Source organism: Plectropomus leopardus, chromosome 2 (assembly GCF_026936395.1).
Source record: "Plectropomus leopardus strain MGB_pleo_1.0 chromosome 2, ASM2693639v1, whole genome shotgun sequence".
Lineage (NCBI taxonomy): Eukaryota > Metazoa > Chordata > Actinopteri > Perciformes > Serranidae > Plectropomus > Plectropomus leopardus.
In genome coordinates, this window is record NC_142177.1 from 33972688 (window position 1) to 33986949 (window position 14262).

Below are 14262 nucleotides of genomic sequence, written 5' to 3' on the forward strand. Positions count from 1 at the left end.
TAACAATGAACACTGAAGGAATCTTAACTAAGAGAAGTTTCAGCTGGTTGCAATAATCTTAAGACTGTTCCTTTAAATACAATTTGGATGCTGAAGCGTGTCAAGAAAAAGGACAGATTTTTCGAAGGTGGTGGTATACTGCTGTATCCCCTGAGCTCCCTTGGAGGAAAGTTGATGTACAGCATTAACTACTCATTCGTCTGCCCTTTCGCCTGTCTCCCCCGCCTCCTCCCCAGATCACTGTCCATATCCGGGCCAGCATCCTGAGTGGAGCTCGCTCTCATGTTCCAGATATTAAATTACTCATGAAATATTTGCTTGGCCTCCAGGGTCTGCTGCAGCTTGCTCCGAAACCTCCACTTAGCCTCTGAAATGTCTCAGAGTGCAGGCTTGTGTCACCTCTCCGAGGAAGGTCAATTTTTCCAATTTAAAAACGGGGCATTACAGGCCATTTCAGATTGCATTAGCCTCAGAGTTCTGCTCTTGTCACCTTATTTACTCCTCCTCTCCCCGGTTGACGTACCGCTCCTCCTTGTCGTCAGATGGGGAAGGCTGCTTTCCTAAAACAAGCAGTCTGAGAGGTTGAACATTGCATGATTCAGTAACAAGGAAAGGTCTGATCACTCACGCTGTGTGCACTTGACTGTACCAGAGAGCTCCATCCAGCTCGGTGAACCTTGAAGACATTTTAAAGATACAGCCGCAGAGTTCAGAGGGACAACATGGCAGTTAGAAACTGACAGATTGACGTGCTCTGACTGAACCTGGTGGCTGCTGGTTTAGAGGCTCAGTAATGCCATATTACTGCTATGCACTTTTAATTTTTTAAACTGTAATTTACAGTAGAATTCATTGGGGCTGCACGCTGAGAGTCGAAGATTTGAATCATCATTCGGAGACCACTCTGTCGAGCAGTTGTTTTTTTTGTCAGACAGTTTGCAAAGGACTCCTGGGGACATTTTGGTTCCCAGATTAAGCTGCAGAGTGAGCACTCTTTGCTCTCCGGTACCCACAGACTCAGGCTGAGTCTGAGCGAGGCAGCTGCCCGCGGGAAGAGAGGCTCTGCCTGGTTAGGCTCCGAGATAACGTTATCTTCTGTCTTCTGCTTCGAAGTGGTGAATTTACAGCTTGAATCAACTTGGAATGATACAGTCTCTGGCTTTTGAAATAAAGTGTCTGCAAAAAATGTTATTGCACATTTGCAATCTGTGTTCAGCATCATGAGCACACATTAGCTCTGAGGGCTAATTTGGGTTGTTTACTTAACAACGTGAACATCACTCTGAACATCCCACTGATACCCCTTCAAACTCACAAACTATTTGGGAAAAAAGGAATTCAACTTACATAATAATACAGCTCTAGATTTCATATTGAGAATAGAGTTATAATTTACACAAAGTCTGGTCAGCACAACATCATAGTGCCAATTAAAATAACATTTATTTATTATAATCATAAAAAAACAAAAATTTAGAAAAGGGATATTATAGACAATATTATTATAAAAGATACAACTTAAAGAATACAATTTAAAACAAATAACTGAAGTAAACTCCAAACACTTGGTAAGTTTAAAAAAAAGAAATTAGCTAGAATACACACTATAAACATACTATAAAGTAGGGCTTTAGGGCTATAGTTATTATCATTTTGATCAATATTGATAACACGATAATTCATCACAATTATTGGTTGATTTTTGGGACAAAACATTTATTTCACTTTCACATTTAAATCAACAGACCACCGATTTCGCTTCCTTTTGGTACACCATTAAATATTTGCATCACAATAAGACTGGTCCATATTTGTGAGGAATCTCCAAGAAGTGAAATATAAATAATTCATAAATAAACTTTTAACCCCCATTAAATCAACTGCTTTAACTTTCATGCTGTGGCATGTTCCTCTTAATTCACAAATTTCCATCAAAAGAAAAAATAATAATTCAGTGCATATCCTAGAAGCAAAATAAAAATACAAATGTGCCCAAAATATAAGTTAACAAAAATGGAATAAGCCACCTTAAATACCACTATGGTAGTTGATCCTGTTTATTTGACTGTAGGAAGGCAAACTTAGAATTGAGATTTATATTTGATTAATCGTGCAGCTTTATAATGAATCACACTTTGCTTTAATCATTTTGGATGTCTGCCAACTTTAGAAATGCTTTTGTTGTCATTTTGTAGGAAATTAAAAAGGTCACTTGGAGTGTGTGAAGCACATTATCCTGACAGAGAAATGTCCCCTGTTACTTAAATATATCTAAAATAAGTTAAGTGTATCAGACAAATCAAAATGACTGAAGCGTAAATGTTGGAAGATGTTGAAGGAAAAGAAGCGAGACAGTTCAGTTTTTTTCTTTTTGTGTGTGTGTCTGAGTCTCAGACTGGGTTCGGTGTGAGTTATTCTTGTGTGAGTAGACGCCATGACTGGTGAGGAGAGAAGGTTGACTGAAAGAAAGACAGAGGCTTAATGTACGGGGGAGGAGACACAGATTACTGCAGTATATAGTTTCGGTCATGCAGTGTTATATAAAGACACTTAACAATAGAAATAGACCTGAATTATTTTGCAGCAAACAAACTGTAATTGTTTTGGGTGAAGACACTTTACCCCAAAATAATTAAAGGCTGTTTTCTACAAAATAACTTTAGGTTCAACAGCCACTGAAGCTGCACACACACAAAAAAATCCCCCAATATGTTTCAAAATACACTTAAATTGTTGAAAACTTTGCCTCCAGGAGAGGAAACAAATATGCAAGTGAAGTAATATTTCATCCCAGACTGCAGACATTAAATCATTTTATTAACACCTGCGAGCACTTAACTCGAATATTTCAAGATGTGTAAAATTATATTTGCGTCTGTCCTCTCAAAATGCTTCTTCTCTTCCAACAAGAGCTCCAACAAGCTGAATGTTTACTGCAATAATACATTTTTTTAAAAAAATAATTGCAGCAATTTTTCCCTAATGTAATCTGTAATTTCTTCAACTTGGAGGCGTATTAGAAGCAGATAAAGCAACGAGAAGCAGATGTAAAGATCCCTCTGACTTCAGACCTCAAGCGTTCCCATATGGCCACCGAAAGGCCTCTCAAGTGTGGCTGTGCCCTCACTTATAGATCCCCGCGAAAAGGTGAGAATCCAGTCACCCGTGATTATTACCAGCTCACTCATGAAATCGCCAACCACGGGGCAGCGACGGAGCGCGGGGATGACAGGCAGAGAGCCGGAGCTGGTTTCTATCAGATTGAACTGGCAGACAGACACAGCGCTGCCTTGTTTAGCCTCTCCACCTGACAAACACCAAGAAAACACATTTTTTAGTGTCTATAAAGTGAGATGAAAATATGCAAATGTTGGACACCAAAGTCGTCCCTGTCCTCCACAACTAACACTTTAAATTCACACACATGAAATATTTATATTCCTCTGAGAAGCTTTTCCAGGGAGACTTCCATCTCCTCCAGCATTGTGTTTATTACATCCAGATTAGATTCAGTGTTTTTATCAGTGTGCAGCAGTCTATACTGCGCACAAACTGAGTCATGTTTGTGAGAAATACATGAAAATGAAAATCTTTCTCAGTGCCATGCCTGCAGAAAATTAATGTTTTCCCATCCACAAATCAAGGTTTTATTAATGCATAACTGAGTGTTAAGAATTTAGATGATCCAGACCATGACGCTGACTTGACCTAAAATAGGATTTAACAGCTTTCTGAACCTCGGAAAATGGGAGCTTGTGTTAAGCTCTCACATTTTTGTGTGCGTGTGTGCTGGAAACCCTTTACAAAAAGCACATAAAACTATAAGGCCCCTCCCATGAGGCTGGCTATCCGCACCGTCCCAATTCACCAGAAACATGGTGTATAAATCATTCAAATCTTATCTGTGTTTCTGCTGCATGGCTGCTGGCTTCTGACGCTCACATCCTGGATAAAGTGCTGCTTCCAGAGTTTTTTCGTATCTGTGAACAGAGACGTTTTGAGCACTGAAATGTACTTTTTTTACTTGAGTAAAAATGCATTCTTAAATATTTATTTTGATTAGATTGAGTCCTAAGAGACCCAGTTTTTCAGAAAACATACTTGTAATTATATTATTATTATTAATTCAAAAAATATTTAAACACCATATTTAAACCAGGTTAGTCCCACTGGTCTATTTTTCAAGGGAGACACTTGCATAAAAAATTACAGACAATAACTATAACCACAATAAAAATATAGAAGATGTAGATTAACTTGTTGAAATATTAAAATACTTATGCACTATGACAAGTGCCAACCAATTTATTCAACCTAATTCTTTTAATTTAAAAACTTTTTGGGGGCTTTTCCAAGTGAGGGGAGTGGAGCACATAGCTCTCCCAGCAGAGTCCGTGCAGGAACAGACAACAAGATTAAATCTTAAGAAGTCAGACTGTAACTGCAATCAGGGTTCCCACGGTCATGGAAAACAAGGAAAAGTCATGGAATTTCACAATCACATTTTTTCAAGTCTGGAAAATGCAAGGAATTAGTAAAAAATCATTGAAAGTTTTGGAAAAGTCATGAAGTCTGCAGTCTTTTTTGTCTCAAATAACAGGAACATAATATTGTTTTATCAACTTTGGAATTTTAAAAATTGCTTAGAATCAGGATTTTGAACTGTAACATGTGGCGACGTCTCCTACAAAAAAAACAATTAATTACTTCTGTAATACATATGTGAAACATGGTTTAATACAATTTAATAAATTAAACCATCCAGTTTCTATCTGCTCTTTACCTAACTTTTTAAACAGCATTAGTTTTTTTAATAACAGGTATTCAGACCTCTCTGCAGTCTAACTGACCCCAAAAATAATTAACATAAGCAGATGATGTTAATTAACAGTTAACATCCTGTGCAGCAACATGTAAATATATAGCATTTCTTTGTCTTTAAGTGATATTTTGGCTTTATCATTTGTCTTCACTTTTCTTCATATTGAGTTTAAAAGAGATCAGAAGAGAAGAACAAAAGTGAAAAAAATAAATGTTAATTTTTGCAATTAAATTGTTGTTTTTACACATACAGCAGTTTGGAATCTGTACATCTCCAAACAATGAGGAAGCAAAGCAAAATATATTAACAAAAATGCATTGAGAAAAAAATGAACTTTATTACAGTATATATAAAATGTAAATTTTAATTTGTTGAGGCAACATGCATAATGGCAATGGTTTAATGTTTGCACATTGATTTATTTGAATATGTCAGCTGGCATCTAGATCAGGAGTGAAAAACAAAAGAGTTCAGGAAACTTCTGTGTTTGTATTTCTGTAATTATTTTTTTACTGTAATTTGAGCCACAAGAAGCTGCCTTTCACATTTCAAAAACACAAATTCTAAATATATGTATATTTACTGTATATGATTGTCATGTGTCATTGTCATGCACTTAATTGTGCCCAGCCCACATAGGCTTATAAGACACTGATGGTAACAATACAAAAAAAAACATAAAAAAATGGTCACTTGTCACAGCCCTTTCTAATACACCCACAGAACAAAATATATATTATACAAGGAGCATTTCATAATATACAAACCAATAATAGACAATTTTACGGGATACAGTGTTATTTGGTTTAATGTCCATGCATTTTCAATGAATCTGGCTAAGGCATAAATCTATATATATAGCTTAGTAGATTTCCCAATTGATGGGAAAACCTGCAACATTTAGACCAAATAATTATAATTAATGACATGAGTAAAGTTTGTATTTACGTTCTTCATATTGACAGCTTAATGCTCAGTGGAGTACTGTATCGTTGACTCCTGAGCTATTTCTGCTGTTTGCCAACAGGCTACACATACATCTGTTGATGTATACATTTAATAGGTCAATTCATCAAGTTGCCATGACCATTATCATACAGTTGGGTCTCCCGACGAGATAAGCTGCAGTGTAAACCAGCTTTCCAGTATAATTTATGACCCGCAAGTCAAGCCAGATTAGGCCTGATTGGATCGCTGGTGCCATATGTGACCTACAATCTGTGCTCTGCTTGTACTGCAGGGCAGGAGGGTCAGTGATCTCCCTGGGCAAAGGTTGCCATGGGAACGACCTCTAGATGCTCCACTCTGCTCTTTGCAGCCATCGCACATCTTAAGGCAGAATTATCTGGGATTTCTTTATGTCAGGCCTGTATTCTTCTGCTCTATTTCCTCACTCTGCTCTGCACTTCCAGCTCCCTCTGTTTCCTCTCCACACACACACACACACACACACACACACACACACACACACACACACAAACACACAGACTTTTACATGCAGTTGCATTTAAACATTTGCATGCATGCTGGCACATGTACATGCATAGTCACAAATGCACCCCCACCTCTTCAAACACATGGTACACACTCACACACACATGGTACACACTCACACACACACACTCACACACACACCCTTCACCTTTTGCTCTCAGTTACCCTTTGATCAAACCAGGATGTTCAGCCAAAGGACATTTCTCTACACTGGATTATTAAATCAGGCAAATGTTTGATTCCTTATAGTCCAACAAATATTAAACCCTTAATGGTGCCTTTTATCTTTTCACGCCAATTTAAAATTCTTTATAACCAGATTTTCTAAATTCTTTTCTTGTTTTGGCAAGTCAACCCAGCTGAACGTCATCTGAGGATCCTTAAGCCCGCAGACAAATTCTGGTCGGTGGTGACAAATTTGTGCGAGGCTGCAAAGAAAGACTTTAGCCACAAGCTATCGGGCTTGGAAAGCTACCATGTCTGTTCATGCTGAAACTTAATGGCTGAGCTCAACTCGATCTGCGGGGGAAATGTTAATCTCTAATTTTTAAGTTGTGCCACGCAAACCTTAAAGGAGACAAACAAATTGTTTTTTAGTGTGGAGATTAGAGTGGATTTTAGTTTAATGGATTTATAAAGTATTAAGCTGCAACCACAGACGTCTCAGCTTGTTATATTGTTTATTAGGTTACAACTGTGAGATGGTCACAGGGTTAGAAATACAGATACATAATACAGCCCATTGTCCCGATAGCCAAAAATTCTGAAGCCCTGTCCAAAAAATATCCCATTAGACCAAAAGCACCAGCCGTTATCCCCAAAACAAATGCCTTTTGTTCTGAAGTTTTGTTTTTCTGAAAATTCACGGTCCCTGCAGGTAGACAACTAAATCGCCAGAAAAAATGTACTCATTGTAGCCAATGTTTCTGTAAACCATGGACACTTTACATTTTTTTAACTGTATAAGAAGTTGAAGACAAATTTCCATTGTGTGCATTTAATGGACATTAAAATGCGTTTATACGTGTTTTTTGAAATTTTCTGTGTATGCGATTGAGCACGCAAACATCATATTATGTTTATAAGAAACCTGAATATGCTTTTGGAGGACTCTGACAGAAACTGGGATGTATGCTGCATTCGTGTGATGTAGGAAGGTTGGAGTTTCCGAGTTGGGAAGTCGTTCTTCCGACTGCGTTGTGTTCATGTGCTTTGAGGTTGTAAAGTGGGAACAACATGGAAGCTACAAAACATGGGTTGCAATTTAATGCTAAGAACGTTTAAACAAGAGGTTGATAACTGTTTCCAGTTTATTTATACTCTTATATGTTATTTCATTTTTTAAAATATATCTTATATAATACATTTTTATATGTTTAGGTCAGTCTACATGGACAGCAGTTGACATTAATACCATATTAAACTTCACATGTGATCAAATATTAATATTTAATATGTGAATTACTGAAAAAGTTTCTTACCATTGACCAAACATTGACTTTGCCTGCCATGTTTATGAATTACTGACGTCAAGTCGGCAACTCATGTTATGAAATAACATTGTTATCAAAGTAAGTACACTCGCCTGGCATGCTTTATAGTTAAGTTTACTTGCTTACTACAGCTAATGCATATAATAAAATCTGCAACTACTAAAATTTAATTACAGCTACTAGGGACTAAATAACTTTATATACATATATATATACTGTATATATATATATATATATATATATATATATATCTGTTTCCATGCTTTTCACCATTTGTGCTGCCTTGAAACATCACGCAAACGTCACACCATAGGTATCAAAGACATTTTTCAATTCCCCTCTCGTACAGCTTTGGTGGGCCGTTCACGTACTCGTAACTCTTAAATATGGTAAATGCAGTTTATCCGAGGAGCACATGAAGGAAGCAATATTTGCAGAATGTGAATAATGTGATTTCTCTGCGCTCATGTAAACACTATATCCCCAATATGATCATAACCAGGATAAGCCTCATAGACGTATTATTCATCACAGTGGACTGTTATATTATATTCTTACAGGGCTTCAGATATTTGGGTTGTAGAGGCAAGGGTACGGCACCACATAAAGGGCCTCTTAGAAAAAAACAGACAAACTTATTTTCTTAAGACTTCTGAGATAAAATCAGAAATAACAGTCATAAGCAGAGAGAGATCTAAATGCAGAGTTATTATATTGCAATGAACACGAGAGAAAATATAATTGGATCCCCCTGGAGATTTCCCAATTCCTCTCCCTCCTTCCTCTCGGGGTCGAGGTTAAATACAAAGGAAATACAATAAAGAGGTAATATCCCTCAGAGCAGCAAGCAAGTGAAATTAACCATTTTTTACGCTTTCCACCAGTGAAGACATCTACGTCCAATGAAGTCATTAAACGGCTGCAGGATTTTTATTAGATCTTTATTGAATCGAGTACGTGTGAAATACCTGTACAGTAATATATTTAAGGTCCAGTGCTTATAATCACTTACACACTGTAAAGTGATATCCACAGTGATATGCTAATGCTGCAGAATCAGTAAGTCCAAAGTATTACTCATACAATTAACAAGCTAAATAAGAAATGACTTGTGATAATCTGAATTGCAACACAACTCTGAACAAAATGCATGATTTCTAATGTAAACACATGTTCAAAGCAAGCGGCAACTGGTACATGTACAGGACTGTGCAGAAGTCTTAGGCCACCCTAAACTTTGTTATTTTAACAAGGTTATAATGATCATACATATTTATTTCTCAGTAGTCTATTTACTTAAATATATCCAGAACATACAGCAAATATGTGCACAGTATTAAAATGGAAATATTTCACCTTCAGTGGGCTAAATTTGTATTTAGTGTGACCTTTATTTCCAGTCAACATGTCTTGAACTCTCTTGGGCAGACAATATGAGATTTATGATACTAATCTTCTGCTGTATTTACACCAGCTTGTATTCAAGACATGTCCAAAGCTCAATATTGATTGTTTGAGCTTCCTTTCGTTATGGTTGTATGATTCCATGTTTCACAATAAATATTGATTTCAGTCTGAAAAAGCCGCTTTGTTGCGACTTAAAACTGTGTTTTAATGTATTGTACATGTTGTCTATATTCTTTGTATCTTAATCAAGAGACTGAGAAATAAATATATATTATATATCCTTATTACAACTTTGCAAAAACAGCAAATCTATGATGGCCGAAGACCTTTGCACAGTACTGTATACTGTAACTAAGCAATATGATGGATGTCTCATTATAAAACACACATGGCAGAAAAACACTGCGCCGTTTAAAAGTAGTAACATTAAAAAAACATAAAAATACGTTTCATATAACTGTGCTGCTTAAAAGACTATCACCACAATGCAGCTACAGCAGGAAAACAGCCTTTTAAAGATAATACAGAAGGTAAAAAACATGAAGGACAGCAACTTGAGTCTTTCAGTAAAATTTAGTATGCTGTGCCAAAGCTTTTTGGAGAGCGGCCCCCTTCCACACAAAACATAAATGAACCAAACACTGTACAATCTTTATACTGTGGCCAGGCAACGTCGAACAGTTTCACCTGTGTGTGTGTGTGTGTGTGTGTGTGTGTGTGTGTGTGTGTGTGTGTGTGTGTGTGTGTGTGTGTGTGTGTTTGTGTGTGTGTCTGTGTGTGAGAGAGAGAGAGAGAGAGAGGAGAAAAAGCTCCTCTTTCAGGCAGTGCTCAAAAATACTAAAAGAGTCAGCATGCTTTGTGCTCCCTGAGGAAAGCGGCACTTCTCTGAAATGTTTCGGCACAATAAGGTTTATAGAAGGAATCAAGTTCCTGAACAGTTTTTGCTTTCTATCTTGTATTTCCAAGGACGGAGGACGTCTTCAGTGGTCTGATTAAAAAGCAAGTCCAAACTGGTCAAATCTTTTCCCTTCATACATACAACTACTAAAGCTGAATACTACACATTCAGACGCTTTTAAAGGAATACATTTTCATAATAGTGAAGTTTGTATCACATTATCACTACAGAGCTGATTTATTTCCTCCCTCACATGCAGGGTCTGAATTTAACTTACTTGACTATTTGCCAGCATAGCAGGCAAGTACTTTTTTGTCTTTATCTGAGAAAGTTTATCTGACACTTTTAAAATCTATTTTTGAAATAAAAGAATAGCATTTAGATCATTTAGACATAATTAAATGTAAAGAATGATGTAACTGAGTGTGCCACACAGCCTTCACAGCCTGTATAGCTCGTGTTTTTAGCATTCAGTGAAACTCAACAAATAAGCTTCTTTGTCAGTAGCTTTGCATTTAAATAGTTGCTACAATGTGTTTTTCTGTTGTGCCTTTTCTCTTTACTTTTACACACTACTGCAAACAATTTGCCTGCATTTGTTGGGTGGCGGCAGGTGCTAATTTCACTCTTCTCTGCTCAAACTTTTCTGCAGCAGTTAAAACAACACTTAACACTTAACAACAAGACAACACTTATATTGTGATAGTCAGTCTCATATCAAAACATAAATATGATAGTGATATATTGCTCAGCCCTAGTGTGATGATGAAGTTGCCAGAGGAAAATGTGGCATTGTACTTACAAACCATAATTATGTTACATTAGCACATTTCATACTTGTCATATCAACGTTTCTAAAGGGACTTTGTATATGAGCTGATCATCAGGATGCAGAGGGGATGGTAAAGCGTATGTGAGATGCCTGCCAAGCTGCAGACTAATGTTTAAGACCAACAAACAACAAAACTGGCTGTGATTAAACAAGAAATTGCTGTATTTCCAGCTGCTTTTTGCCCCAGCTGTGGGTGTTTTGTATTTACCTATTGCTGATTTTCCAGTGTAGAAAAGGCCACTTAAAGCTGATGTTTTTACGGACGCATCTCTGTGTTTCCTGCCGCAATAAACAGTGTGCAGACATTGCTGCTTTTTCAGCAGGGATAGTGCCTGCAAAATTAGGCATTTTAAACCGAAAAATTATCTTTTACTTTATCATAACCAAGTGTTTTTTTTTGCCTTAATCTAACCACATGATAATGATAGAAGCGGTCGACCGATATTGGTTTCTCAGGGCTGATACCAATATTGATTATTAGTAGTTAATGAGACTGATAACTGATATTTGGAACTGATATGCATTTAGAATAGAATGAAAATTTTTCCATCAATATTTAGAATTTGGAATCTAAAAAACTCAGACACAAAGCTTTTTTAAATGCCTTTAGCAATTGTTTAATCAAAGCTGAAACTTTAAACCAACTTTAAATCAAATTCAGCAAGTTCCCAGCAACTTTGTTATGAAGTCAAGTGGAATTTAACTTAAAATATTAATAAATAAAAATAGCTTCCTGAGGTTTTACAAAGTAAATGTTACTCCCATGCTGTCACTTTTTTTGCACTTTTTAATTAATTAATTTTATCGGGGATCATTAAAATAAAACGCCAATACAGATAATCAGCAAAATGCCAAATATCAGCCCCAATAATTGGGCAGGCCGCTAATCTGTAGACCCTTAAATGAGACTGCTGCTGAAATGCATACTTTCAAGTATCCTCAAAATAATGCCATGCAAATTTTTGATTGGGTTGGTGATGGTGTTCATATCCATGACTACAAAACACCTCTCATCTCTAAATACAAAAATTGTAATTATGTTAGCTAACTGCTCACAGAATTATTACCGTTGATTTATGTCTATATCACAGACTTCTTTGGATGTTACTCAGTATGTTTACAGAATATAGTTTTATAACACTAATTTATCACCATTTAATCAGTGCATATGAACCAGTGACCTGTCAGTGGGAGGCACACAGTGCCTGTTTTTGGGTATTACTGTAGTTATCGACGGGCCAGTAAACTTGACACTGGGCCATCGACACACAGAGAGCTGGCACCTACCTCAGAGTTCTGACTGAAAGGTCAGAGTTCAGACACTCAAGATGCTACGACCACTTTCTAATCCCACCTGGTTACTCATTTTAATGATATTCACAGCGGACTCGATCGGGGATTTCTGTTTGCCAAGCAGGTCAACATGGGTAGTGGTGGGTTTCAGAGGGCTTAACCAACAACTCGACACCAGTTCCAGTAAGCCAGTCGAGCTGGGTCACGATGAAAGAGTCTGTCCCCACAAAAAAAGTCCGAAGTGACAGGCAAAGAAAGAGGAATCCTCTTAGTGGTAATATCCTGTCGTGCACCTCCATCTGTTGCTCTGTGATGGCGGACAGTCTGGATGGAGAGAGGAGAGAAAAAAAGATCAGGAGGAGCACCACACACTGTATTCTGGCTTTCCTTGAGTGAAGACAGATTTGAGACATGATGGAGTAATTTATTTACAATATTCAAAAATTCCAGTATTCCCTGTATTTAACGTGAGTTTAATTTATAGGGACAGATTTGGCTCTCTGCAGTGCCCAAAGCGTATTTTGTACTGCTACGCTATGCTGCTGTCAGGAGATGAGCTGTGTTTAATAAAACATGAGATAATTTATTTATAAATATTTTAATGACAAAATCTTTTATCGAATTACGCTAATGCTTAACACAAGCCCATATGTTGCAGGTCTGAGCATTACATCACCAAAGTAAGAAAAAAAGAAGAGTAATAAATAAAAATAAGGTAATTGTTGCCAGTGAAGACCCCCCAAATTGAGACATTTCACACCACACAGAGCATATTACCCTACTGTAATGTTAAAGGTAGTATTTCAACCACAAATCACCAAAATAAAAATCAAATAGTCATGCGGTGTACCCTTGAATTGGTAAAGACAACTTTTTTTCTTGCATGCCTCCACAGAAAACAGCAAACATACAGACTTACTGACTGATTGATTGTAACAGCTGCAAAACTATTGCAAAACATGTATTTTAACTCTTACACAACTTGTGCAGTATAATAAAAGTCTCATTTATCCAGTTGTAAGCTCAAAATTTCCCAAACACAGGCATTTTCACTGAAACTTTACTGCTTTAAACTGAAAGTAGAGCTTATCTATGCTGTCTTAAAGACAGCAATATCCATGTTTTTTGGCGAAAATGTATGTGTTTGGGAAGTATTGAGCATATGACTGGACAGATGTATGCATGCATATCTTACTGTAATATTGTCTGGGCCAGTACGTATCCATCTTCCCTGCAAAAAATTCTGTTAGTCCAAAAGATATTTGACCAATTGGCAACTGCGTCAAGTCGCTGTGAATCGTCGGCTCCTCTGTTCAAGAAATTAAATCTGCTGTCCATTTTCAACATCAATATTTATTTATCAAACTATTTCTTTTACGTATAAATGTATGTTTCAAAAGCACAGTTTGCCAAATGTATTTCATAACTTCACTTTAATGAACTGTGATATTCATTCATATCCAAAAAGACAAGCAGAGGACATTCATCTTCCCTATTACAGCACAGCTGTCGGACAGTATGTTTTGACACCATTACTGTGGAACACCAGTACTCACTTTATTAAAACATCATTGTTTGCATTTAAGTCTAGCATGTAAAAACACCTGTGCTTTAGTTAATGTATTAGCTATGCTGATGTGTCATGTGTCTGCTTCATTTAGGATTATCATAACTACTTGATTGTTTATTATATTGTCATGTTAAGGAGAGAATTACTGTTTTTTACTAGAGAGGAGGTTTTTAATAGAAACCCCTTCGGGTTTCTTCACCTTTTTTTTATCAAATCTTTCGTGCTAATAAATAATATTAAAATTATATTGAATAAAAGAGGCTTAAATTATACTGCAGGACTTGTGCAGATGTTTTGATAACAGATGTTGTTTAGACACATGTTTAGATGTTGTCAAACATGATCCTCAATCAATCAATATATCAATATATTTGCTGTTTTCTGTGAAGGTATTTAAGAAAAATGTTTTTTTTCACAAATTCAAGGTTAACATTGCGTGACAAACACTGATAC